At 40.9% G+C, this 19344-nt stretch overlaps 1 long non-coding RNA gene across 1 annotated transcript in view; it reads left to right on the top strand.

Annotated features, from left to right (window-relative positions):
• The window catches only part of LOC144761946 (uncharacterized), a 46200-nt gene that overhangs the window by 10444 nt on the left and 16412 nt on the right, over positions 1–19344 (top strand). Inside the window, exon 2 of the long non-coding RNA XR_013595969.1 lies at positions 10573–10623. This is a non-coding gene — a long non-coding RNA (uncharacterized LOC144761946). The remainder of the gene's footprint in view (positions 1–10572; positions 10624–19344) is intronic.

Genomic DNA, 19344 nt, shown 5'->3' with positions numbered 1-19344 from the left:
TGGGTGAATTAATGACATTGTTCTGCATTCTGTCCATCAATTGTTCTTTTTGCATTTGTCACACCGAGTGGGACTCGCATGCCCAGACGTGGGTCCTGTGCTCTCCATGCCACTGGAGTCAAGCTATCCTGACTGATGAGGGGTGAATCCCTGAAACCAGTCCTAGGATGCTTGTTTCTAGTCCAGGGAGGACCTGGCCTGGCAGTTCGGGCTGGAGTGTTCCCATTGGGCGCAGGTTCAAGACTTATTTGCATATGGCTGGGATCAAACTGGAATGGCATGGGGAGCAAAAAAACTATGTATTTCTACCCAGATATCTGTACTGGGGGTGAATGTATGACATTGTTCTGCATTCTGCTCCTCAATTGTTCTTTATGCATTTGTCACCCCGAGTTGGGATGGGATTCCCAGACGTGGGTCCCGTGCTCCCCATGCCACTGGAGTCAGGCTATCCTGGCTGGTGAGGGTTAAAACCCTGAAACCGGTCCTAGGATGCTTGTTTCTAGTCCAGGGAGGACTTGTCCTGGTAGTTCGGGCTGGACTGTTCCCATGGGGCACAGGGTCAAGCCTAATTTGCATATGGCTGGGATCAAACTGGAATGGCAGAGGGAGCAAAAAAATGATGGATTTAGTCCCCGATCTCTGTACTGGGGTGAATGTATGACATTGTTCTGCATTCTGTCTATTGATTGTTCCTTTTCCCAATCCAACTTTAGCACTTATTAAACGTAATAAGGTCACCTAATGTTACTCAATAGGAGAGCTAGGGCTTACAGTAGTGAAAAGCGACTTTACAAGTTTTTGTACTACCAGGACATATAAAACTTAAACTATGTATCCTATTTTTCAAAGATCATGCACCCTGCCCTGTGGACGTCTAAGGTCTACCTTAGGGGTGACCTATAAGTATTAAATGAGAGGGTTTAGCCCTGGCAAACCACCTCACCATCAACCTCTTCTCATCCCAATTCTGAAAACAAAGTTACCATAATGATGTGTAAACTATAGAGACACACAAAACACACATATGTCGTGTTTTCAGAAAACAGGCCACCTCATACCACGTTTGAGGACAAAACCATGTGTGTTGAATATCAGAAATAGGGCTTGACTATTCACATATAGTGAAAAATAAACATATCACAATCCCACTCAAAGATGGCGGCCATGTCAAACAATCGACCTACCAACTACACCACTCAAAGATGGCGCCCGTGCCCTATAAACCTATTTGCTTAGATCTACTAGTAAGTTTTACTACCTGCACCACCAACCATCACACTTAGAAAAATAAGGAATTAATTATAGGACACTTGCTGGTAACAATAGCTTGACAACAATAAGTATCAAGTACTATGTCTACTCAAACAACCCATTACAAGATGGCACCCACGCATCACGTAACACACTCTCCCATTAACATGTAATTAACTCACTGATTGACAACACACCTCCGCTATATAAGGGATAGGGGCCAACATTCCCATTACCGGTAGAGACAGGGAGAGTTACGCAAGTGGATCAGCCCTGCTACTACTGGAGAACCTTCCTGAGTGCCCTCACTGATCTCATGAGATCCTGACTCTAATATTAAGGGGTGAGAAACATGATGTATTTTGTAAACAACAAGACAACAGTGTCTAGAGGTTTGCCGTCAATGGTGGGGCTTACTTAGCGGTATTATCTACCTAGACAAGTTATGGTTCATATATTTACCTTATGAATGAGCCTTTATTATAGAGTCACAGCAACCTAGGTACTTTACCTAGGGGTACTACATGAACAACAGAGTAAACGTATGGCTATAGAACTACACTGGCAAAATATAATCATTGATCTTATACCTATTTATGTATGTCTGTCACTATGCTGAGAAAATCATTTTAATTATTCACATCACAGTTATTATACATATACTTATGTCAACCTATAGCGATAATATTCCCACTGAGGGTAATGCGCACCAGGCTCTCCAATGGATGACCCGGACAACTTATCATGACAAGATATTAACCATACTATACTTTTGTCCTACACTTTCTCTCTCTTTTCAGAAACGCTACTCCTTTCTACAAGCTTGGTGGCACTGGTTAGTTCAGGCTGCCACTGATATTAAAATTGACCTTCCTTTGGTCCTGAAGAAGCGCTTCATACACCCAGCTACAGAGGGACATAATATTCCTTAGAGCAGCACTACACACTTTGTTTTAACAATTACAGAGGGATCCCCCTAATAAATAGTACCCACTCTCCCTCCAGTCATTTTTTAACACATTATTTTAGACTTCACTGCCACTTACACCCACGCACCCAACAGTTTCTCTTCAAAAGATCTCCGATAAAGAGACCCTTCGGGGGACCCGCAGAGCATTGCAGGGCCGGCCCGATGAGGAGCAAAGCCCAAATGATGAAGTATGACATCTTTAGGGTGTGTGAGGGCATTATGATGAGGACACACTGTCCCCCACAGATAGAGTAGCACACAAAAAAAGTTTCTTCCTCTCATCCTCCACAAGGAACAGTGACTCCCTTTGTGTACTAGTGTGTCATGGATAACCAGACTATGTCAAGAACAATTACCGAGACAATAGATGCCTAAAACATAGCAAGAATTACCAACATACTTCCAGAACCACCATTGTGCTGCCAGTGGCACATTTATGTAATAATTTCCCACAATTGTGCAAGTCATTATACCAAGTTTTGGCATGTTTGTGATAGCATCATTCTGTTAGGAGCAGTATTTTACCAGTGATGAGCATGATGCCATTGATGCCCCACATTGGTAAACATTACAACCACTGTGCAAGTGCTAGAATTTCCCCAGGGTTGGCCAATCTGAATCCTTCCATGGGTGCCCACAACTTGTCAAGAGTTACCACCATTATGCAACATTGTACCAGGGATAGGCAATGAGCATCATACCATGGATGTTCACAAGCTGCCAAGATTTACCACCATTGTGCCAGGGTCAACATTTTACCAGGGTGGAAAATTAGCACACCACTCATGCACACACTCATGTATGCACATAAACATACAGACACACACAAAGACACATGCATGCACAAACAAAATAAGACATCTTCACTTATTTGACCCTACTTATCATGCAGTATGAGCTGCCTTCCCAACTCCTGCTGGTGGTCATGGCAGTCTCTCCTTCGCGAGGGGATAAGCAGGTGTGCCTGGGATTGTCTTAGAAACCCTGTGGTAAATTAACCAAAGCAGAAGGTGAGAACAGAAATGTAGGTGTGTTCTCCTTTTGATAATCAATTTATTTAAACAGGCAATCCAACGGTGCAGAAGAACACTGGAAAGGCACAGAGCCATGAACACAAACATTAACAGAACTACTGATCACAGTGTTTCTGTCTCAATTAAATTCCATTGTGTTGCAGATCTTGGATCTTCAATTAGTAGCCCACTCTACAGCATGCTGTAGTACACTGTGGTTCTTTCATTGGGGCCTGGTATGTGATCTGAGTCAGTGCCAGGGCCAGTGCCAGCCATCTGTGTGGTAATATCCTTCTTCTCTTTCTCTGTTGGAATTTCAATATGTCATTTCTGGAATTGTCTTATCTTTAGAGTGTTACCTATGTAATGTAGAATGTGTTGTGAGCTGTGTTCTAAATCAGAGAAGCAATTGGATCTGATCTGATTTAGACGCTTTGCTCTGTGCTCCAGTGGGTCCTTAGACTTGACTTAAAATAAATGTATCTTTAAACTTCTCCTGCCTCCTCCGCTCTTTACAATGGCGACGAGGACATTTTAAAAAATAATTTGACCCACTGCGATACTAAGCGTCTTTTAAAATTTAAAGGAAACAATTTTAAGGAAACGGACCTACGTTGTGATCCTTTTCTGAAGCAGATCGTGAGGCTGTCAACGGCGGTGCTCTCTTTGGACTTCCAAGGTACTGTTGTTTTAAAGCAATTTAAAGACTTCGAGTCGCTTTTCCCGAAGCGTCTCTGAGTCAGTTGGTCTGCTCGCGCTCCTGAACGTTTCCAGTCTGATGACGTCCGTGATTGAAAACGGACTACTGGAACGCATTACTTTGTTGAAACGCAGCGCTTAGAGCACGCAACGTCACGGCCATCTTGCTGAAACGCATTTGGAAAGCAACGTAGCACGCAAGCCCACAGACATTTTAAAGTTGATTTTCGGACGGTCACCTGTTCTATGCTAGCGGCGTCAGCGCTCACCGTGCAGTCTTGACAACAATTTACTTCCGACGCCTGTCAAGTGACAACTGGCGAATTAAAGTCATTTTCAAGGAGAATTTCTTGCGAATTCAGTGATTCGCTCACTTTTACTTTAAAATAATAATTCTGAAAATCGGAAAATGAAGGTGTGGTAAGCTGGTTCAATCTTCAATGCTCTATTCAATTCAGTGATGTGCACACTGTATTTACTTCAGTGATGTGCACACTCTATTTACTTGATTGAAGTGCACAATTTAGTCCTTATTTTCAGTGATGTGCACACTTTATTTGCTTTAAGAAGTGCTTATTGCTATTTACTTCAGTGATGTGCACACTTTATTTGTTTTAAGAAGTGCTCTTTGATATTTACTTCAGTGTTGTGCACAATTTATTTGTTTTAAGGAATATTTATCACAATTTTATTGCTACTGTGTTCTGCAATTTCAGTTTTGCTAGTTTGTTTATATAAGTAGCTGAAATGGCTTCATCTCAAATATGCAATCAACCATCTATATTTCTACAAATACCAGGAAAACCGAAGTTAAGATGGAAAAATGGTTTGACACATTTGAAAATTACATCGTTGCTATAGATGGCACTAAGTTTTCTGCTGAAAGGAAGAAAGCCATTCTTTTCAGTTATTTGGGCACAGCTGCTATTGAGATTTTCAAGAACCTTATACCTATTGCACCACCAGCTGGCGGAGGCGATGGATGGAATGTTTTCGTTGAAGCTGTTGCTAGACTTGAAAAACAATTTGAAGATGAACCTAACGTTATGATTGAAAGACATTCTTTTCATAAGAGGAAACAGTTAGCAGATGAATCCGTTGAGGATTATATAGCGGCACTAAGGGTGTTAGCTGCAAACTGCGAATTTGGTGCCTATGTTGATACTGCTTTAAGGGATCAATTTGTTTTTAATTGTGCAGCTAAAAAGGTACAAGAACGACTCTTAGCTTGTCGCAATCCTACCCTGGCAGAAGTAATTGACTTGGCCAAAGGGATTGAAAGATCTATTGAGTCTTCTAAGGTCATTGCTGCCAATGAAAACAAGACTACTAATGACACCTCTGTTTGTGCTGTTCAAATGCGTAGTAAGAGTAATTTTCAGACTAGTAGAGTCTTAAGTTGTTTTAGATGTGGCTCAAAGGCACATTTGGCGAATTCTCCAGATTGTCCTGCTCTTAAGAAAAAATGTACCAAGTGTGGTAAGATTGGCCACCTTGCATCTTCTTGTAGGATTCAAAGGAAGGGTGGTAGATCTGACTCCGCTGTTACCAGTGTTTCTTGTATTCATGATGATTTGGAGAATTTGGTCATTACTATTTATGATGATTCCTTTGATAGTCACATAAATAGTATTTCTCTTCCCTTCAAAGCTACTTTAGGGATAGTTCATGTTGGAGAGATTGCCTTTGAAGCTATGGCTGATTCTGGTTCGCCTGTGACCATTTTATCAGATGTTTTCTTCTATGAAAAATGGAAAGGTGTCAAACTTGCCAAATCTGATATCAATCCTAAAGCTTTTGGTAATTTTAAGATCAAAATGCTAGGCTTCTTTGAAGATTCGTTAAAATTTGAATCCCGTGTTATTTTTACCAAAATTTATGTCGCAATTGATGGGAAGAACATTGTTGGCTGGTATGATCTTGGTAAACTTGGCATTAATTTATGCCCTGGATCTGATCATCCTATTCAGTTGAGAGAAATGCCTGTTAACAGCATTTCTTTGGAATGTCCTATTTCTCCTATTCTCAATAGGTATGAGAATGTCTTTGAAGATGTTGTGGGTGAGGTCAAAGGCTTTTCACACAGGATCAAACTTAAAAAAGGAGCTTTACCCATACAACATAAAGTTCGCATGGTACCTTTGGGTGTGAGAGACAAGCTTAAGTCGCATTTGGATAGTCTCTGTTCTCAAGGTATCATAGAACCTACTGATAGCTCAGAATGGGTTTCGGCTATCGTTATTGCTCTTAAAAAGAATCAAGAAATTAGGCTGTCTGTAGATCTTCGATCTCTCAATAAAAATATTGTAGTAGAGACTTATCCCTTGTCTAAGATACAGGAAATGTTGGCTGCTGTCAATGGTGCAAATTTTTTTTCAATTATTGATTTGAAGGCAGCGTACCATCAAGTCACTCTGGATCAGGATTCTAAAGATCTGACGGCGTTTATAACTCCGTTTGGGTTATTTAGATTCTTGAGGATGCCTTTTGGCCTGGCATCGACTGCCAGCGTTTTCCAGAAATTAATTGAAAATTTGTTCTGTGGTGTTAATGGTGTACAGTCTTTTCAAGACGACATTATAATTTTTGCAAAGTCTATTTATGAGCACAATGTCACTCTGGAAACAGTCTTAAAGATCCTTAGCAGCAAAGGTATGACAGTGAGCAAGGACAAATGTAAGTTTCTTTTTAAAGAAATTGACTATTTGGGTCATAAAATCACTCAGGAAGGGATTTTTCCTAAAAAGGACATCATTAGTAACCTTGAAAATGCCAGCAAGCCTCAGGACAAGGATGCTTTACGTTCTTTTCTTGGGTTAGGAGAATATTACGCAAAATTTGTTAAAGGATATGCTTTGGTTGTTGAACCTCTCAGACAGTTGCTTAAAAAAGGTGCTAGATTCATTTGGACTGATGTCCATGATTCTGCTTTTCAGGGTGTCATCAAACTTATCACCAATGCCCCGGGTCTTAAAACTTTTGATCCTGAGGGGAAGTCTTTTGTAACTGTTGATGCCAGCACGATTGGTTTGTGTGCTGTTTTCACGCAGATGGTTAATGGCAAGGAGAGAGTTATTTCATTTATATCAAGGGCTGTTAGAGGTGCGGAGGTTCATTATAGCACAATCGAGAAGGAGGCTCTAGCCTGTGTGTGGGCTGTGGAGAAATTGAAGAATTTTTTGTGGGGTAGGCCTTTTGTTTTGGTGACGGACCATAAACCGTTAGTCTATATGATGGATGGCGTGAGGAGCGGTAGTGCTTCCTCCAGGTTGGTTCGGTTGATTGCAAGACTGCAGGAGTTTAACTTTGAGATTCAGCACATTCCTGGTGGTAAGAATTTTGCTGCTGACTGTTTATCTAGGTTACCTCCACTTGATGTTTCCGATGATGAAGTCACTGATCAACATGAGTGTGTGATGGCTGCTGTGGATGCTGTGGAGTCTAGCAATTTTGGCATTGATGTGAATGAATGGAACGATCATGCTTGTAAAGATAATTTATTAGCTAAGGTCAAGTCTTATGTTGTTAATGGTGGGCCCTCTATTAAAAATATTGAATCTCCTTTAAGGAGTTTTGCACAAGTGGCGAACGAGTTATCTATTGAAAATGGTATTTTGTTGAGGAATGAATTATTTGTTCCACCTGGTAGCCTTAGAGAAAAGATTGTCAGGTTAGCACATTCTGGACATCCTGGTGGTTCTGGTACAAAGAGGATACTTAAGTGTCACTACTGGTGGCCTGGATTGGATACCTTTGTCGAGAAGTTTATCAACAACTGTGCGGTGTGTGTTAGGTCTGACAAGCATTGGAAGGTGTCTACTGAACCTCTGTCGGTTTGTGAGGCTCCTACTGGTCCGTGGGAAAGGCTTTCGATTGACTTTTCTGGACCTTATGATTGTCTTGGTAGGGAGTATAGATTTTTAATTGTAGTCGTTGATGATTTTTCTAAGTGGTTACATTATTCTTTTGTAGAGCATCCTAGTACTGATGTGGTCATTAGTTTTCTGGACAATGTTTTCAGAATTGAAGGGACACCCATTTCCATTAGGTCTGACAATGGTGTTCAGTTCATCTCAAGTAAAATGGGAATGTTTCTTAAAAAGTTTGGAGTGTCTGCTAAGAGAGCTCCTCTTTATAGTCCACGTTCAAATGGTCAGGTTGAGAGGGCCAACAGATTAAGGAGGGTATCCAAGCTGCTTTGGAAAATAATTTGGACGTTTTTGACTTTTTAAAAGACAAAATTTGGAGTTATCATATCACTCCTAATTCCTGTACTGGGGTTATTCCTTTTTGTCTTATGAGGGGCAGACAAGCTAAATCCTTATTTTTACCTCAATTAACAAACAAGAGCTGTTTGTCTGGAAGTTTTGAGTCTTCTATCTCTAAAGCTAGAGATAACATCACCTCTGCACGGTTCTCTGGAAAATCTTATCATGATGGGTTTCATCATTGTAAGAGCAAGGTTATTAATGTCGGTGATTGGGTTAGGATTGTTAATCCCTCTCACACACCCAAAGGTATGTCCAGGTTCAGTAAGCCCTTCATGGTAGAACAAGTTTCTGATTCCACTGTTTTTCTCAAGGGCAGAAGGTGGTGGAATAAAAGTTCTGTGGTTGTTCTTAAACCTGGCCAGGAACTTTTTTTTGATAAAAGGGAAGATGGTGAGGATGGTCTCTGGTTTGATGACTCATGTGACTCGTGTCCTAGTTCATTACCTGTGGACTCATGTGATTCATGTCCTAGTCCATTACCTGATCCTATTTTGGATTCACCTGTTTCTGTTGATGATACTGTTTCTAGTTCTTCTGTTCTAGATTCTCATGTTGCTCTTAAGAGATGTGTTAAGTTGCCCAAGAAATTTGATGACTATGTTTTGGATTAATTTTCCTTTCATTTGTTTTTTATTTTCTTTTGCTTTATTTTCTTTTTATTTTCTTTTGTTTTTCTGTAAAAAGATACATGTGGTAATATCCTTCTTCTCTTTCTCTGTTGGAATTTCAATATGTCATTTCTGGAATTGTCTTATCTTTAAAGTGTTACCTATGTAATGTAGAATGTGTTGTGAGCTGTGTTCTAAATCAGAGAAGCGGTTGGAGCTGATCTGATTTAGACGCTTTGCTCTGTGCTCCAGTGGGTCCTTAGACTTAACTTAAAATAAATGTATCTTTAAACTTCTCCTGCCTCCTCCGCTCTTTACAATCTGTTCACTCACCTTCGTTTATCACAGCTATTTATTCTTCCGGTTTCTGGGACCTTGCCGTGACATGCTAAATTTGGCTAAGGGAAAACAGACACTCAGAAGCACGGTTACCAGGTAGGTCCATATCACTGTCTCTATCAGCTGGAGGAGCAGAGGAGTCTGGGGATGGGCTGTTGTGGACACTGGGTGGAAGGGTAGTCACAGTTCATACTGGCATAAGACATGTACCTCTATGGGCAGCTCCCCATCAGGCCCGGACTGGCCGTAGCGGGCACCGGGCAATCCCCCGGTGCGCCGCACAGGTGGGGGGGCGGTTTTGGGCCCCTGGGGGCCGATTTTGTTACAGGGCCGTTTTTGCAGCCTAGCTGCAAAATCGGCCCTGTAACAAAATCGGCTGAAAACCGGCCCCGGCAAAGAGCTCGGCGGCACCTCCAACCCCCCCGAGTGGGGAGGGGGGGCCGGCCGAGCACTTTGCCAGGGCCGGTTTTGGTTCCCAGTCCGGCCCTGCTCCCCATCCAGTAGATGGAATTATAATTTGTTTTGCATTTTTTCTTGTTTTTCTATATCCACATAGCATTTTCAGGAGACTCAAACTAAGGCTTCACTGCAACATCTTTGAGCATGATCATGGTGAAACCTCTGTTCCCCTATATACACCGGGCAGGCACAGTGACACATTCCTCTGAACTTCTGAGGTGTTTGAGTCTTTAGTAGCAGAGGAGGCAAATTTTGTATGCAGAATATGTCCATCACTTGGAGTGAGTCTTCGCATCTATGATGCTTCCATTACATAAAATCACAAGTGAAGTCAAGACAAACTACATATCCCACAGCACCACTGGACTCTCAGGAGACTTGCTATGGTAGCAGCCATCTTGGGGAGGTTGGCGATTATAGTAGCAGCCATCTTGGATTCCTTGCATTTCAAAGTAGTTCTTGCTAGGCAAGCAAGATGTTTAGTTGCTGCAGTTGCCCCCAACCCCCTTTGCCATAGATTGGAATTTAAGCACAATTGCCTGGAGTTAACAATGACTTATAGGATATAGAGAAGTATTATGGGGCAATATTTGCAATCATGGATTTAGACTTTGGTGTTGCACACTATTATTCAAATCATCCTTTCAAGGATTGTGAATGGTACACTTGTCCTTATTCTTTCACAAAATGAATGAGAAGATTCGTCAGGCAATATAGAGTTTACTTATATGTCTTTTGAGTTGCAAATGGTAGTAAGTTTATGAACTTATTACATTGAGAATCATTTGAATTACACACTTTATTTACAAAAAACACTGAAGCACTAGTATTTTACAGAATTTCGAACAACTATAGAAAGTTGAAAACAGAGATTGTCATTGCGTATATCATATACAATGTTAGGAATGGTGAAGTTGAATCATAATGATGAAATACTAAAGAGCCATTTCTTTTTTTAGGTACCAAAGCTTATGCAGTGCAAATTGAGCCCAGCTGTAAGAACAATCAAGGTGAACATTCCCAATGTCTTTGTTTATGTCGCTTGTCCTATTCCTCTTTCTCCTGTGTCTATTATTGCCCATCATAAAATCCTTTGTAAAAAATATCTCTGCATTATACTATGGACCCCTATTTTGAAACTTTATAGATAGGAATTAAAAAAAATATAGAAATTCACTGAAAAAAAACAAAGGCTACAGGGACGTTATAGTTAGGAAATAGAATTTAAAAAAACCTTAGGAATTCACTATAAAAACCAAAAGTTACAGGGCCATTATAGTTAGGCTCAGATTTTACACAGTCACAACCATAGAAAATCTGCAGTTATAGTTACCTGAGCTAACTATAACTTACTCCCCGCAATTCACTGCTTATGACCTCACATATTACATCACTCATGACATGGTCAGCAACATATTTGATTACACCACTGGTGACATCATCCAGCAAAGTAAACTTCAATATACTTAATAAAATACCATGTAATTTATTTAAAAGTAGGAAGAAGACACAGATGAGAGATGTACAACACAGTGATCACTGTAGCCTTGCCAACTACTACACACACTTATCACATATGAGACAGCTCTCAGCGGATAGTCCTCCCTTTTCTAAACCACTACTCTATACAAGAATGACCAAAGTAAAACATCTATGTGTGCAGGCTAGTCTATGCAAACCACAACAACATCATTTGTGGACCTGGAAAGAGGTTTAAGTGAAAATCTCACATTTACACAAACCACTTCAATATACAACCAGTAAGGCGGTGTTAGTGGACATGCCACTGTGTGACAAACCACTAGTAAAATGATTCTTCATCCTGGAGAAAGGCGTGAGCAGAGAGGTCAGTCTTTTGTAAATGTCTAGTACACTGAGCCATCACACTAGAGAAAGAGCTTAGTGAACAGATTAATTCATTGTAATCTGCTACTACAGTCTTTCATCAAAAAGGGCAGAAGTCTAAGGAAACTGGCCCGGATGTCATAAAACAGACGTATATTCACCCATCCCTGTGGAGTGAAGTCTCAATGAACATCTTAGACAGTCCCAAAGCACTACTATACACATATATCAGCAGGGGACATATGTCAGCATAGAAGCTAGTTCGGTCATAAATAGTACATCCACTTTAAAAATGGGATTATGAGTCGGAAGATATATGTTAGAAATACTAACACTTGTGCAGTAGTTCAGTATATATCTTGCAGTTTCAGAAACCTATTTGAAACACTCACACTTACTGGATGTTGTCATTTAAGATGTCATCAGTGATAACATCAGTTATATCACTAACCATATCATGAGTGATGTAATAAGCGAAGTGCTAAGCAGTGCATTGTGGGGGCATAAGTTATAGTTAGCTCAGGTAACTATAACTGCTGAATTTCACGTTTTGTGTCTGTAAAGTCTGCGCCTAACTATACCTTCCCTGGAACCTTTGTGTTTTTAGTGAATATATATAAATAATTTAAGTTAGTTAACACCTTAACATTAGTTTGTATGGGATGTTATTTTAAGTACATGCTTCCATTATTTTTAATGGAAGTGTGTTGCTGTACCTGTGAGTGCTTATGTGTGGTTCTTGACTTACTCCAAGGCTGGGCTGGTGTACATTCAACACTGGTTTAACAACTTTAAGGATTGTAGTTACTTTCGAAGTTTCGTTTGTAAATACAAACTGACTTACTCTTTTGTGGGTGGGTCTTTGTTGTAGAATGTATCTCCCTTAACACTCCTTAAACTTCCCTAAACCCCTCCCATATTGTAGTAAGTTTCCTAATTATCCAGTCACTTACCTTACTCCCTTGTCCCGCCCACATCTACTTCTAAATTATAGGCGTAAATGTGTGCAGATCTCCATCATTGTTTCGAGATCTCCATATAGTTAAAAGATTGGATAGGTGGAGATCTCTGCCCATAGGTTATTAAATAGAATTTTGAAGTACAGGAGTAGAACAATTGCAGTACTATTTCACTACTACAAATGCCATTTTTATAGGCCAAAATGTGTCATTGTAATTTACTTTCATATGTTCAGGTATTGTGTTGTACTATTCAGTTGACATCTTCGCGTCATGTTAAATGAAAACAAAATCCTGTGAATTGCTTGTTGGAGCTAAGTCTGCACAGTTTCAAATACGTTTTTATTGTAGTTAAGTTTGGATTCAGTGAGCAGTAGGAACTGACAATCAAAAAAAATCATGATATAATTAAAAACTACATAAAAACGTAAAATTCTTAAGATAAAATAAAGTGAACATTAAGAAGGACTTGAAAGGAGTGTCACAATTTCTTCTCGCATTGCCTTTTTTTCCCCAGCATGATGAGACATTTTTTTCAGCAGTTTGAAAAGATAGTTGAGCCTGGCCTTAGTAGTTTTACACTTTTCTCTTACCCTAATATCAGCCATAAAGATAAGGCTGTTCAAACTTAAAAGGTGGGACAAAGTGTCAGCTCTCTGATGTTACCAGATGGACAAGGGGGATGTGATGTCACTCCCACTAGCCATAAAGGGTTGGTAAATGTTCAAGGAGAAAATACATTGTATGATTACGTACCTAGTGCATGAAACACCAAAAAACTATTTGGCAGCAAGAAATTCCAGGATGTGTGCTCATGAATACAAAAATAGTATCAGACTGAAAAGTTCAATGCATATTCCAATTTTGTAACAAACAGGATATCCTTTTAAAAAAGGAATTCATAATTTACAATTAGTGCACCTTGTTCTCTCAGTGGAAAACATGTTGTGTACATGTTGTGCTTTTCTATCAGTTTATATTTTTTTCTTCAGTTTAATACTTCTTCTTTTCAGTTCCTCTGGGGCGTATTGGGCTTACTTGTTCCTCATTGTTTCTTGTTTCTGTTTCCCTTATTGTGAATAATTAATCTATGTTCCTTTTCACGCGGAAGCGGTTAGGTCTGCTTAGAGGCAGGTTTAGCTGTGATACTAAGTTAACAGTGATACTTTGACGTCGGACTGCTGTTTCTGCACCTCACACTAGTGTCATTTATATCAAATGTCCTTGTGCAACAAGCCCTGGCATCAGCCGTCAATTGGTGCCTCTGTTAGTCAGATCATAATCAGTCACTTGGCGCACGCCCAACCCCTTGTTAGCTGTGATACTAGCTCACATGTGATCAAATACATCCATAAGAAATATATTTATAGTTATGTGCAATTATGCATATATTCATAAATAGTGGCGCTTTAGGTCAGCACTTTTTACCCATTGGCTTGTCCCAAATGTCAATCATGGTTTACTTCTGCCCACCATTATATAAAGCACGTGGCTGTGAGTCACTCACATTAGTCAACGCCTCTGTTGTACTGTATGTGATTACATTGTGCCTGCTATCATATGTACATCGATCTAAAAAAATACTTTATCTCAGTTTGAGCACTTATTAGATAATACTTTACTATGTCAATGTTTTTTTTTTCACTTTTTATACCATTTATATTTTTTTTGTCATTGTTAAGTCTTCCGGTTGCAGCAATTCATAGCCAAAGTACATTTTCTTGGCACCAATACAAATCATATCTTCCTGTGAGGTGTGTTAAAACGAAAAAGTGTTCCTGTGGCACTTCTTGGCACACGTGCCAGCTAGAAATCAGTTGTTCTGTTCTAGTAAAACTACATGCAGTGGTTAATAATTTCTTAAATTTATATGGCAGCATACTTTCTCCCTTTTCTTCATAAAAAATGTGGCCATCACACCAGCTTGATATGGCCCGAACAGTTGGCTTTGCCAGTGCTTATTTTTTATGTCAATGAATTGCCTTTTGTGCCACACTTAGCGCAAGCAGAGTGGATGTCTTTTGATGTGCTGTAATGCATTGGTTTGTAGTGTCCTTTAAAAGGGTGAGTAGATTCAATATCTTAGCTTGATCATTAAAAGAAATAAAGCATATTTGCACATCAATAACATAAAAAACAATAAATAGCAAGTCCAAATTAAGTTAATATATATAAAATAAGTTCATAATAGATATCTAGCAATCTATAACAATAAAGACTGTTTTCGTCGAAAAGCAAATATAAAAAATGTGTCAAAATATACGCATATCTCAGGTGTGGAGAGTATCTGTAACTATAGTAACATAGGGGTGCATCTAATCACTAAGGCACTCCTTGTGGGTTTTCAGCTCTTTCTGAAATTGGAGTAGCTTTGGGGCAGTCTTAATGAATACAGGAAGTTGTCCCACATCCTGGGTGCATAGATGGAAAATGCTTGTCTTGTTTGTTTTCTTTTTTATACTTAGTCTGCTGTCTAATGGTGTCCTGGCTGCTGTGTGTGCCAAGAATCACCAGAGATGGTGAGCTTGTCTGCAAAACAAAGCGGGCTGCTGGTTAGGATGGTTTTGTAAATGATGCAGCTGGTTTTAATGATGGTACGGCCTGGCAAGGGGAGCCAATAGAGTTCCATCGGGATGATGTGATCAGATCAGCATATGATCATGTAATCATATTTCTCTCCTTAATTGCTTAAGGTTCTAGTCTCTAATTTCCATAGGCCTAATTTAGAAGGGGGCGGTTAAAGTGATTCCCACCAAAAACAGTAAAATCTCCAGCTGTGGCAACCAAACCACTCTGTTTACACTTCCTTTGGTGCTTATTGCCCTGCCAGATCCATCTCAGATCTGTCAAGCAGCAGTTGTAGCGCCCCCTAAATTGATGGTGGAGAAATCACTCAGGTGTGGATGCTCGGTCCGCCTGCATGTCCAGTGGAGTCAATAGTTTAAAAGGCCACAGTGGAAAGTGTGGCAGACTGTTAGACTTGGCTTTTTCAGCGGGTTTACCCCCAGACGTTTTGCTTTTTGGCCCTCTGTTTTTGTTGGTTTTAGGACTCTGGACACTTTACCACTGCAATTCAGTGCTAAAGTGCATATGCACTCCTGGTAAATTATGTAAATGGATTGGTAAATCCATGATTGGCTTATTTGATTTACCTTTAAGTCCCTAGTACAGTGCACTGTATGTGCACAGGGCCTGTAAATCAAATGCTGCTAGTGGGCCTGCAGAACTAATTGCCACCCAAACAAGCAGTGTTCTCAGACCCGCCACTGCAGAGTCTGCGCGCAGTTGTGACTGCCATGTCGACATGGCAAGGGCACCCACTTGCCAGGCCCTAACCTTCCCTTTTCTTACATGTAAGGCACCCCTAAGGTATGCCCAAGCTACCCCTGTGGGCAGGGTGCAGTGTATGTGAAAGGTAGGACATGTACTGGTGTGTGTGACATGTTCTCATAGTGAAATATAGTGTATTTTATTTTTCACTATGGAAAGGCTATCTGTCCTATAGAATAGAAGGGGAGGTACTTTGTAACATCTTACTAGTATATCTTCCGTTTGGGATGAGATCGAGAGATTGAGATTAGAATGCCTGAACTCAGAATGTAAAAATACATCTTTTAGTATAGATGATTGTTATATTGTGTGTTTGAAAATACCACTTTTAGAAAGTGTCTATTTCTTGCCTAGTCATCCTGTGTACCTTGGCAGGGTTGTGGATTGACTGTCTGGCTTTGGAGTGACAGGGGCGTGGGATGTGTATTCACTGTAGACAGCCACTGGTGGGGTCGAGGTGTGTCCTTCCTTTTCTGGATGAGTCAAAGATGGGCTGAATAGACATGGGCTGCATTCAGAGTAGTGGAAGGAGTCTCACTAGCACCAGAATAGTCTTGGTCTGCATTTAGAGTGGTGGGGGGAGATTTCCCTTGCACCTGAATAGGCCCTGTCTCCCTTGCACAATGCTGTCTCCACTCCCTGCCAGGAAACTGGGCCAGAGAGGACAGAAGTGGTTTGGACTGAGCTGAGACACTTTTGCCAGAAGAGAACAAAGCAAAATGTGGTATAACTATTGGGGCCCAGAACTCTAGATTACTGCTGAACTAAGGAACCTACCAGAAAGAAGAGCTGGAAAACCTTTCAAGAGGAACTACCACTTTGCTGCGTGCTCTGCTGTGTTGGCTTGCTTCTTGCTGTTTCTGTCTTTGGCAGGGAAAGGACAGGATTGTCCTTTCATCATTGTGCTGCTTCTCTAAGGGCTTGAAGTAAAGTTTGCCTCCTGTTGGAAGCCTCATGGAGATAAAAGACTTCAGAGAACTCTTTTGGACCAAGAAGACTGCCAAGAAGAAGAGCTGGAGAAGCTGTGAGGACGAACTACCTCTCTGCTGTGTGCTTTGCTGTGTTGGCCCGCAGTGGCTGCTTCTGTTTTGGGCAGGGAAAGGACTGGACTGAACTTTCTGCCAACTTCTTTGTGTGAGATTCTCAAAGGGCTTGAGATAGATCTTACCTCCTGCTCAAGAAGTCTCAGGAACAGCAAAGACTTCAACTTTATATGCTCTCAGCACTGGAAATTGTGTGTTTTGTGCAGCAACAGAAGAAAAAGCAACCTGACGTTGTCAACGATGCCGCTGCCGGCTCCATGTCCTGAAGGCACCGCCACATTTTGCACCACACCCCTGGTCTCACTGACAATGTTGTTCGACGACGCCACCGAGCCGCTGCTTGAACAATGACCTTTGGGCACTTCACTTCGCACTGCTGCTCAACACCATCATCGACGTCGCTACTTGCACCGTGGTTCCTCATCCCGCCTTGCATCCTTGGCCTTCCGACTGCGGCGCCATCATCTCCAGTTCTTCAGTGGATGACAGCGCATCAGCAACGACGGCAACGCTTCTTGCACCGTGACCTGCCATCACCGCAACGAGCACCACACCACTTTGCACCGCAGCCCTGGTCTCACAACGCCGCTGGATGACCGTCACCAAAACGCTGCCTGCACCCCGACCTGAGGGCACTGCATGCCGCATCGCTGCACTTCGCACTGTAGTCCGACACCTGCCGGCGCTATCGACTTCAACCACAAGGAGTTCGATTTGCAACGTTTGTGACTTCAAGGTCCCGACGATTCCTGCATCGTCCTCCGTAACTGACCCCTGCCGACGCCAGATCTGTGGCACTCAATGAGAGGTCGCCTACGCCCTGCATTTCTAACGGTACTGTTTTGCAGGTCTTCAGACACTGATGCTGGGCCTCAACGCCACGGTCAGCTAGAATTGTCTAGATTTGTTGTTCACAACGGTGTGATAGCCCTGGACAGAGCTATCGACTTCAAGGAACTGTATTTTAAATCAATTTTTGATTATTGCGATTCCTGAGAACTGAATGGTGGATTTTTTCATTTTTTGTTTTGTTTGTCCAGATAAAATATTGGTTATTTTTCAAAATCTGGTGTGGTGTCCTTTTGTAGTGTTTTCACTGTATTACTGTTGGTTATGTGCAAATGCTTTACACACTGCCTCTGAGATAAGCCTGACTGCTTGTGCCAAGCTACCAAGGGGGTGAGCAGGAGTTATTTCAGTAGTTTATCCCCCTTATCCTGACTAGGAAGAAGGGTCCCTACTTCGACAGGGTAACAACCACCTACCAACTAGAGACCCCAATTTCTAACACAGACCTTCACAAAAATGAAAGAACAGTCTCCCCAACCTACTGTTTCCCACTGTGATTTCTTTTGTGTTTTTAGGTCTGTGTGTTGACAGTACAGAAATCAAAGAGATTTATCACTGACCACATACATAGATTAGGTTTTAAGTCCACCAGTGGCATTTTCTGACCAGTCTCTTTCTGTCAATGGCGTGAGATTTTGTCAATCACATTTTAGCTCAGCTTAGTGGAGGGAGTGGAGTGTTCATCTCTGACCTAAAGCTAATGGCTGTTTGGATTTATCTTTCCACCTCCACTGAAATTCTTGCATTTATGTGCTTGAGGGACTACATTTCAAGTATAGCCCTCTCGTTCTACTCTTGCTGACTCCCTTCTATAGTACACTACATGCATTTGACAATAATCCCAGATGTACTGATATTGCTAATACTTGTTTAACTTATATTGAATATATTTTTAAAACAAAGCAGTGTTGCAGTACAAGGTTGCAGTTCCTATATATTAAGCTAGAAACTATACTGCTAATATAGTCTGCAATATCGGTTTAATATATGACTTATACAATAAATGACCTAAAGAACCCTTATCTATCCTATGTTCCCATCAAAGGTTCTATGTAGGAGGAATGATATCATAACAGTTAAGAAAACTTCCCAAACTCCATTGAAGAATCCCAGCCTTCCAATGTTTTTTTAAGCAGTTCTCGCTACTTCATACTGTTTCAGAGATCCCTTTTCCCTGTCATCTACACTTTGGTTGTTATTAGATTTCCATTTGCCTAAAGTCAATGTTTTTTCTTTATGACTGCCTTCTGAATCCATCAGGTCTTTGTGAATGGGATCTGCTTGGTCCCTCTGCACACATCACTGAAGATTGATAACCAGTCATTAGGAAATATATTCTCATGGGCCATCAGGATAATCCATTCTACATCTGCTTGTTAAAATTCTGCCCTTCTAGGACACACTACCAGCATCTGTTTACAATTTCCATTGCCATTCTTGCATATCCAGGAGACATGTGACTGAAGAATGTAATTTTCTTGCTGAGTTAACCATTTTGACATGATCAGTTCGTGCATCAATTCTCAAATGCTTACATGAGGGCTCGCTGTAGGTCTGCATACAAGAAATAGACCAAATACATTTTTGCTTCTCCTTTAAATATTTTTGCAGGGATTACTATGTGTTTATATTCTGTAACTCTATATAATGGAGTCAAAAACTCTACTAACGTCAGTCTTAAAAAATATTCTCTAGCTGGTATGTC

The sequence above is a fragment of the Lissotriton helveticus genome, chromosome 6 (genome assembly GCF_964261635.1).
Source record: "Lissotriton helveticus chromosome 6, aLisHel1.1, whole genome shotgun sequence".
NCBI lineage: Eukaryota > Metazoa > Chordata > Amphibia > Caudata > Salamandridae > Lissotriton > Lissotriton helveticus.
Note: the sequence above shows the minus strand (reverse complement) of the source record. Positions and strands in the feature narration are given on the sequence as shown.